The 10,364-nt window shown below is 40.4% G+C and overlaps 1 pseudogene; it reads left to right on the plus strand.

Annotated features, from left to right (window-relative positions):
- Positions 1-3,447: 3,447 nt before the first annotated feature.
- LOC123117789 (phenylacetaldehyde reductase-like) lies at positions 3,448-6,843 on the plus strand (annotated as a pseudogene).
- Positions 6,844-10,364: the final 3,521 nt, after the last annotated feature.

The raw sequence follows: 10,364 nt of genomic DNA on the forward strand, positions 1-10,364 counted from the left end.
ACTAGCCCAGCACATTTTTTACTACTACTATGTAGCATTGAGATGTTTCGGTTGTTGAGCCAAATGTGTGGTGCAAGCATACAAAATATTTTACACTCTCTATTAATTTGTTTTAGGTGGCAGCTGGTGCATGTGTAAACAATTGCCCATCTGATGAACCCGGGAATTGGAGAAGCCAAAGTATCCCCCTGAATCATTTGGAGGAAGTGGAAATCCGAGGCTTTAGAGGAGAGGATCATTGCTTCGAATTTTTGAATTTTATATTGAGGTGTGCACCGATGTTTAAAAAAGTGGCCATAAAGTTGGGGGACAAGATCATAGCATATGCCCATGGAGGTTGCACTAAGAAGATCTACAACATTTCTTTAGCTAATCCTTCTGTGGATTTCTATGTTTATCGAAGTTGTGGTAAGGTGGTCATGCATCCATGTTAACCATGCTCCTAGATGTAGCAACATGCATTTTTTTATTTATGTATGAGATGCAAATGTAACTACTATTGCTATGTTGAAACCTATATCTTATACACTCTGAACACGTATTACCTACAAATATTTTGATGAGAGACTTTGTCGGCATCTTTCAAGATTTATTTATAATAACAGGGTATCTATTTAGGCGAAAATTCACAACAAGAGAAGGCACCATGTTATTTATTTACATGTTTACCATGCTCATAGACTTGACATGACTCTCTTTTTTTTGTGTGTGTGGGTGCTGCAAGTCACAGCTATAATTGTTACCATTGTGTGGCATATAAACACTTTGCACAATTAATTGTGTCCGCATTTGCACAATTACCGAACAAACACCAAATAGATTTGTGGAGGAACTCAAGAAAGTAAAAGTTTTCTATGATATCTTGATGCGGGCATGCAGCTCATATCCCATCAACCTTCAGTTTCCGACTCAAGATTTTACTTCATATGTTATACTATTCAGTAACATTGCTTGATAAACAAATAAAACCGCAAAAACATTTACTTATATCCAAAAGATTTACTATGACATGTCAACGAGCCATCATGCAAAACCATCATCGTATCATGTCTTGGGCAATAGAAACCACTAGCCATGTACATGCCATCACCATTTTCTCATCAATGCCACATCTTTTCGGAGACCAAATTTAGAGACTAGATCAAAACTAGGGGTGCAAGTTGTAGAGTTCAAATGGAAAGACTAAGCTACTAGCTACAAATAAAATTTGAAGGCAATTCAACCACAAAGCACAAAGTTGATGTTGCGAGAAAATTGATATTCATTACAACATAATTCATTCGCCTGCTAGCACATGCCAACAACACAAGGAATTGTCAAGCTTACTAGCAAAAGAACAATAGTATGAGAAAACAAGAACCATTGCACCACACCAGGTGCTAATTAGTGACATGATTCATCAAAAGACCCTTGTTGCCTCTGAGCTGATTATCTTTCTTGTTGACGAGAGTGGCCCCTTCCTTTAAGACTTTTTGATCAAACATTGTCAATGCGCCACATCACAAGGTCTCAGCCATTCTGTAAATATAATTGTGTCAGTGTGATTCCAAAAAGGGGATGCTATGATAAAATTTCCAATTAAGTAGACGTAAGCATAATTAGGTGTAACATTCGAGGATCCATATTACTTGAAGTTTGATCGAGCACAAATGACATATATTACTGGAAGTTTGTTCGCGCACATATGAAACATATAACTTTCTATGTGATCATCACTAATCTAATTATACATTAACTAATGTACAACTATTTATATAAAAATTGTTCTAAATCCAAAAAGAAATGACATATAGATGTACCTGGTGGATTGTAGAAACTCATGTATGGTATCAAATAACGGAATTTCTCTCTCTTCCATAGCTTCTTCCATTGTAGTGTCTTAATATTAACCTCGTAGATGCCAAGGTCCGCAGTTATGAAAATGATATCACTGCCCTCCATAGATCCAATCAGTTTCAGCCTTTTGGTTGGATTTTGAATAGGGATAAGGTTCATGAGTTCGACGACTGTACACATATTCCATGACGCAATTCCATTAGCATCCAATTGTCTTGACCATATGTTGAGGGTTACCTTGTCCACATGCGCAAAACCCAAACTGCCATCCTCCATCGACATGAGGATAGTGGAACCACTAATGATAGCCCCGGACAATGGCGCATCAATCAGCGATAAGCAATTAGAGCTCAAGTCATATTTGAGAATTTTGACACTATCATCATCATCGTGTGTAAGCATGAAGTGAAGTGTGTTTTCAACAAGGATGGAAGGCATTGAGTCGATTAATGCATCAGGCGCAAGTTGTAAACTAGAGCACATATCGCTCCACTCAACATCAGAGAATGACTTGCTCCAGTCACCTGTCACCGGCGAGGACACACGTGCGTGTGCAACACAATTGTCATCATCTGTCATGTCAAGGCCCAAGAATACCACTTGGAAGGGCCCTGCATGACACGCGTGATGGTCACAACCACTCGCTGCACAAAAGAGTGCAGTGGCCCCATTGACGTAGCCCATCGACGTAGGCACTTTTAGCTTTCTTTGGCGGCCCGTCATGGGGTCCCAAACAACAAGGTGCGTTGGTGCCCAATTATCCCGAAGGAGAACGCGACCATGGCGGCAGTCCCACGCAGGGTATTTATAGTTACCCCCGCAGTTGTCAGGAATGTCCGCACCGAATTTCATGGTGGAGATGAAGCGCGGGGAGGGGGCTTTCCTCGGGAGAAACTCGAGGGGCCAGGAATAAAGGAACCCCAACATGGGAGGAGATCCATGGAACTTACGATAGCGACCACGGAAGGCGTGGCAGGAGAGAATACCGAGCCATCGCTTGTTGGCGACGGAGGCACGCACGAGGCACACGGGCTCATTCGGCGGGAGGCGGAAGAAGATCTCCTCGAGTAGTTCGTCCGGCAGCGATTGTATTGGCGGCGGCGGCGGCGGAGGCATGGTTGGTGGAGGCGAGGGTTTCGGGGGGAGGAGGTTTGAGGATAGGTTTTTATGTTGATTTTGGAAGGTTTGCGTTTCCTACCAAGATTGACCACGATATGGGCCACCGAAAGCTCAAGGCTAGCCAAAGAATTGAAAATGCGAGCTTGGGCTAAAATCGAGACACGCGGGCCCCTGGTAGGCTACCCGGGCCCGGAGGCAGGCCCGCCGCCAGGCTTCCCACCAAGAGGCCAACCCGGTGTTATTACGGAATGGGTCCAATTAGATAATTTGTTTTTTTTTCTCTCAAAAAAAAGATAATTTGTTTTTGATCAAACTAGTAATCTGACGGCTACAAACAAAGTGTATGGAGGAAATGGAGGGTCCGGCTGTAGACGCGTGGTGTGTACGTGTACGGTGACGACTTGCCGAGAGACGGAGGCGCCCCACCCACCAGGACGCTGACACTCCGCTCCCACTCCACAGTCCACCACACCCACCCAGCCGCTGCCGGAAGAGCAGGAGGACGGGATGAGCTCCGGGACGGGGAAGGTGGTGTGCGTCACCGGCGCCTCGGGCTACACCTCCTCCCCTTACTCTTCCGCCTGCTCTAGCTGGTGGATCCATGATTATCGCTTGGTTCTTGCTTGATCCCCGCGGCCGGCAGGGATTCATCGATTCAGTCATTCACTGGTTGGGTGGGGAACTAGGTTTTGTTCAGCTTGTCAAATTGAAACTAATTAGTACAAGGAAGAAGAAAAAGAAGCTGACTGAATTTGTTAGCATGCAGTGCTTGGAAGTCAACGCCATCTCCCCACTGCAACTGTATTTATTATAAATCTAAGTCTACAAGAGTCAAGGGGCAGCCATTCTGATCTGTGAATTTAAAACTACCCCCGGCCGACTTCGCATAATACCTTTGCTAGCGTGTTGCTGCGACAGTCAATTATTTTCATTATAAATCTTTTAGATTGTTGGAGTTCAAAATTAACATAAAATCCAATGTATTCTACTGAATTACTGTAGTTACCAATAGCATCCTGTGAGTACTAGTGTTGGGGACTCCCTTAACAAAATTCTGGCTCTGGCTCTGGCTCTGTTCACTCACCCCCTACTACAACTAGTATAATATATCCAAGTCTAAATAAAGAGTCAACTGGCAGCCATTCTGACTTCTGAATTAAAGACAACATTTGCTTGTTCCTTATGCATGTGCACGGGCTAATGTTTTCAACAGCTAAAACTGTTTACGATGTTCAGTTAGTAAATACAACAGCTTCACCGGACGTTTGTTCTGTGTACTTATGTGTGTCATTACTGTCTTTCAGGCTGAGTTACTTGACCCAGCAGTCAATAGAACGCTCAATGTTCTTCGTTCTTGCAAGAAGGCCTCTATCAAGAGAGTGATCGTAACCTCATCCATGGCTGCTGTTGCCTACAATGGGAAGCCAAGGACTCCTGATGTAGTGGTTGACGAGACATGGTTTTCAAGTCCAGAGGTCTGCGAAAAGAATAAGGTAATACGCCTTTTCTGTGCTCATAGACATCTGCTTGCTTTTCACATATGGAGTGGCAATCACGTTAGTAAAATATACTATCTGGCTTTGATTGCTCTATATGTCTTTCACTCCGTCTGCACTGAAATGCCCTTATTTTGTCTACTTGATGACTTGCATACCAATTCTGCAAATGCACCTCTACTGAAATAGAATATTCTTAGGATAAGAGGGTGATACCATTGTTATTGAAGACCTTGGTTTTGTGTTTTCAGTTTTCACACAAGGATGTAGGTTGAGTCCAATGATACACAATCAATAATCCACAACAAGAAGTTTAAGAATAGGAAAGTAAATGTCAATTGATCCTATTCCATCTTTATTTGTGTCATACTATACTATACTTGGTTAGTGTTGAGGGAAAAAAATTATACCTGGTAAACTCAGCACTAATGCCAGTATGTTATAGATGGTCAGTCTCTGTCTGCTGTTACTAAGCAATTGCATAACAACTCTGCATCTACATATTATGCTGAATACTACCTCATAGATGTTGAAGCGACATACGATGCCATATAACTGACATCTGCACTTGTAATCATAAGTACATCACTGCTATTACTGTATAACTGGCACATGCACTTGTCATTATAAGTACATCTTTCTTCAGTGGGGATATGCATTTGGTTCCTCATACTGACTATAAGCTACCATAATTTCTGCTCTAACAGGGTTCTTTCGATATTTGCTTCCTAACTTGAAAATTAGATTGCTTTATTTAATTTTGTATGCAAATATCAAAACTTTACTTCCACATCCTTTTGTATTTCAATTTTGAATCCATGGTTGACTGTACATCATTTATGTTCTCATCTTGTTATCCTGAATGTTCGTCTGCTTCAGCAATGGTATGTGCTATCCAAGACCCTTGCCGAGGAGGCTGCATGGAAGTACGCAAATGATAATGGATTGGAAATAATTACAATAAACCCAACAATGGTCATCGGTCCCCTGTTGCAGCCTACACTGAATACTATCGCAGAAGCAATATTGAAGTTTATAAATGGTATGTCCGTATGTGCCTTGATAATTAACTTTTTATAGGTTAACTTTATGCATGTAAGGTAGAGCTCTGCTTTGCCCTATACCCATTTTGCATTTCTCATTTGTTCGAGAGAATACCCAAGCCCAAGATATTCCAATTTCTATTAGCCATTAGCACAATTTCTGCAAACAAACTCAAGATATTTCAAGCGATGTTGAATTATGTTTCTTTCATTTCCTTCTGTGTATTGTGTTTTGGGCACTGGCAAAAGCACTGTGAGATATTGCCATATTGGAGTGATTCTACTCTTCATTGTTTGTCTAGCTAATAGGTACGTGTACAGTGAATGTTATGAATCTTTTGAGAAATATCAAGAGGACTCTGTTCAATTGGACATTTGATTTGTTTACAATGGGGGGTCTGCCTATGGTACCTTTGTGTTTCTCTCTGGCTTTGCGTTCATTTATTTGGATACTTGGAGCTTCAGAGTGATGAATATATTCTCATCTGGCATAGAGGATGTTTAATGACCAACGGAAAACATGGACTGAATTGTTACTTGTCTAAAAAAAGGGTTAAAATTGCAGTGGTTGTGCCAAAAGAAGTCTACTCTAACAAGACATTTCTGGACAGTTGACAAGAAATCCTTGGTGTTTTCATGCAGGATCATCTTCTACATACGCCAATTTCTGCTTTGGATGGATAAACGTTAAAGATGTTGCCCTGGCACATATCCTTGCATATGAAGTTCCTTCAGCAAACGGAAGATATTGTATGGTTGAAAGAGTCATTCACCACTCGGACCTTGTCAAGATCATACACGAGATGTATCCTGAATTTCCAGTGCCAGACAAGTAAGTTAGCATTCAAGTGAATCCCTTGGAATTGAATCAAGAACAGTATACCGTTGGATATTATTAGTTGCTTGTTTCTTGTTGAGGCTTGAGGGACACAATAGATGTTTTCCCAATCATGCATTTCTCAACATTGTAGAGAGCCTTAATCTGTTCCTTTGCACCATATGGCGACGGGACCCCTGAAGTTATTTTTTTCCTTTCTTGTGTGCAGGTGTGCAGATGATGCACCGTTTGCCACAATCTACCAGGTATCAAAGGACAAGATAAGAAGTCTAGGCATGGAGCTGACCCCCCTGGAGACAAGCCTCAAGGGACTATCGAGAGCTTGAGAGAGAAAGGATTTGTCACTTCTGAGTCGAGCCATCTGTGAAACTTTCTTTGCTTTGGCATCACTAGTGGCAAACGCTGGATGCACACATGTTTATGTGCACCTGAAATAAATCGAGGCATAGTGTACTCTTGAGACATGTATTTGCGGATCTGCTGTGTTTCAATGGATTCAAGTTCCGAGACATGTATCCTGCCAGTACACAAGAGTTTTTAAAATGGTAATACCAAGTTAATGTCTGCAAATGCTTTTTCAAGCAAATTCTACAACAGGGTACATCAAATTAGATGTTCATTACAAAGATAATCAATTCACTCGGCCCCTAACACGGGAGATTATCAAGCTAACTGACAAAAGCTACCAACAACATGAGAAAACAAGCAAGCACCGCTGCACCAAAAGGGCTACTGAATGATGACATAATTCATCAGGACTTCGCGAGACCCCTGTTGCCTCCAAGTTTGTCACATATCTTGTTGATGAGTGTAGCCTCGTACATATTCAACCACACATTCTTAATGCGCCACGTCACTAGGGGTCACCCTTTCTGCAAACATAGGTTTCTCAGTATGATTCTAGAAGGGGGATTACATGATACTGTATAAATTACAAATTAAGCATAATTAGTTGTAACCACACGGCACTCAAAGTTTGTTCACACCCATTTCAAACATAACTTTCAATCAGATCAGGCATTCAATGCTTTATTTATTCCACTAACTTGTATGGAGTATTATTTAAGAGTTGTTCCCACATCACAAAAGGAAGGACATATAGATACAAACATACCTTGTGAATTGTAGAAACTCATGTATGGGATGAAAGCTAAACTTTTCTCTCTCCCATACTTTCTTCCACTGTAGTGACTTCAGATTAAACTTTTCTCTCTCCCATACTTTCTTCCACTGTAGTAATTGAGGAGGGGCAAGGCGACGCTGTGCAGCGGCGAAGTGCGGCCAAACAAAACTGTTGTACATGACTGAAACACATAGTAGCGGCCCGAGGTTGTGAGCACAACACACTTGTTTATTTCAAATTGTAACATGATTCAGACTATTGCAGCACAATGGAATTTTAAGTGTTGAACTCACCATCGACACTAATATGATCTCAAGTTCTCAACTAGTACTGCTGCAGATCACTTTTGGCTCCTTCTCCCTCTGGATTAATCAAAAGCAAAATTTAAGTGCAGCTCGTGTCCACCGGAAGTAATCAAGGAAACCACTATGACCCGGGCGATCCCTCTTGTCCGTTATATTTTTTTTTCCTTCTTGTGTGTTATCAACATTTTTTTTGGCAGAAACCTGTTTTTTTGAAGTATTTCGATTGCTTACCACATTTTCACGTGGTGCAGAAACCTGGTTGATGTAATAGTTACAAGAGGTCCAGTACTAATTTTTCTGTACGTACATTTGCACTCGCCCCTTCTATATACGCATAATTTCAAAGCATCTTTTACTGTACATTTTGTTCCTTTGCTCGGTACAAAATGTATTGCAAGTGTTGTTCGTTGTTTTTTGCTTTGTCCAAATATACTGAATTCTTCCCTCTACAGACTCAATTTTTTTTCCTTTGTTTGAATATAACACAGACAGTTATGTACGCAATAGTGATAGTCTGATGCCCTTTTAAGCGAGCAGGTAGATGAAGCAAAAAAGACCAGAGCCCTATCTGGTAAAGGAAAATTTGTGTCTACAATCTTTGTATACCAGTATATATGTGCATATGCTTCAGAGTGTATAACAGGCTCATTGATTATTTTGTTATTAAACAGTGCTTCCTGGAGATGACAAATCAAGCGCGCTAAGAAGGCAAAGCAAAGGCCGAAAATTTGTCTGATTTCGTGTGCTTGGGTACGAGCTGGTTTGTAGCAAAGGAAGATACTCTGCCTTTTTACAGTGGTAGATTTTATAGTGAGGGAGGTACTCTGTTTTCTTAGATGGAAGATACTCTGCTTTGTGGCAAGGGAAGATACCGTGTTACTTCTGCCCCATTTTTGTACATCTAGGCTTAATAACAAGATTACGCTCTTTGTCAAGTAACTTTGTGATGGTGCGCTTCTCGCGTTGAGGCCCTTAGGTTTCATGAGACGATTGATTGTAAGTACGCATAAAAAACATTCATGTGCAATCTTTAATTAGCAATACAGACTTGATTATGTGCCACTATTTTGTACATCAGATCTGGTAAGGCTCTTCTTGTTTTTTCGTTCCCTTTCTTTGTTTATTCAGCAAAGGACATATTGATTTAAGTTATTGTTTGGAGAAACTAAGACTAGATCCTTAAAAAAGGATAAAAGTAAAGAAATGGTGTCAAATAACGAAAGAAGATATTTGAATGATGTTGGCTTTGAAATTATCATGATTATGCATCCTCGCTGTTGTTATGCCACAGTCAAAGCTCGTTTACTCGTGCTTTTACTTCTATCTTTCATATATGGGCCAATATATACATGTTTGCATTTGTTCATGTTTTCTTCTGGATATGCACAAGTCCTTTCATCTCAATTTTATTACATGGGAATTCTTGTTACACTGAAATTGTCAAAACTAAAATGTTCCGCCAACAAACCGAAGTGTCATTTGCAAATCCATTTGATTTGTGTCTTGTCTTACTATGAATGATGCCGCCTCCCTTTTTTTCTCCGTGGCAATGCATGGGCATTCGACTAGTACATTAACTAAAAGTGGATGCTTTATTGTGTCCTAAAAAAGATCGATGCATAAAAATGATGTCTTCCATTACTCTCACAGTTATGGGGTATGGCGGTTAGCCATTCCATCGCATTAATTCGGAAATGTTAACGCCCACACGTGTGGGCGTTTGCACATCGCCCACACGCCTCCATCACCACTCATTTTGCCACGTATGAATAGATGACATCTGCAGATTTTTTTTTGGTTTTCGGCTTAAAAATGTTGTATCTCCTAAATAAAAAAGCGAACTAAAAATCCGTTTTCACCATTAAATCCGTCTCGACGAGATCTTCAAAACTAGACCCCATGTTGATATGTTTCGATGATTTTTTTTTGCCAGAAGTTGCCACGATGTTTACACTGCAGTTGCCATAGGGCCTAAACTAAAGTTGTCATGTGGCAATTTTAGTTTGTAGATCATGGCAATTTTAGTATTTTGATGATGGCAACTCCAGTACTTTGACCATTAAAATTATTTTTTGTATGAACCATGGCAATTTTACGTGCATGTATCATGGCAATTTTAGTTTATTGTTCATGGCAAGTCTAGTTTCTTAATTCCCCGTTTTATAAATGTCAAAATTTACTTTTAAATGTAGAAGAAAATAGCTGAAACATATCATGGCAACTTTAGTGTAAACATCATGGCAATTCATATGCAATAGACATGACAACTTTTAATCCAAATTTTTTTTCATCAAAACATGTCAACATGGGATCTAGTTTCGAAGATCTCATCGCGAGGGATTTAATGGTGAAAACGGATTTTCAATTGGATTTTTCGTTTAAGAGATAACACATTTTAAAAATTGAAAATCCAAAAAGATTCCTGCATGCATGCATGCGATGACGTGGCAATCTGTTTACATTAGAGACGTGTGGTGCGTCTCCCTTCCTGCCACACGTGTGGCAGTTAGCGCGACCCCATTAATTTGCCTTCAGGATTGAATGCGAGAATACATTTATCACTATTAAATTATCAGGAGACTTCAATCATGTTTCTTTGAACAC

Source organism: Triticum aestivum, chromosome 5B (assembly GCF_018294505.1).
Source record: "Triticum aestivum cultivar Chinese Spring chromosome 5B, IWGSC CS RefSeq v2.1, whole genome shotgun sequence".
Classification (NCBI taxonomy): Eukaryota; Viridiplantae; Streptophyta; class Magnoliopsida; order Poales; family Poaceae; genus Triticum; species Triticum aestivum.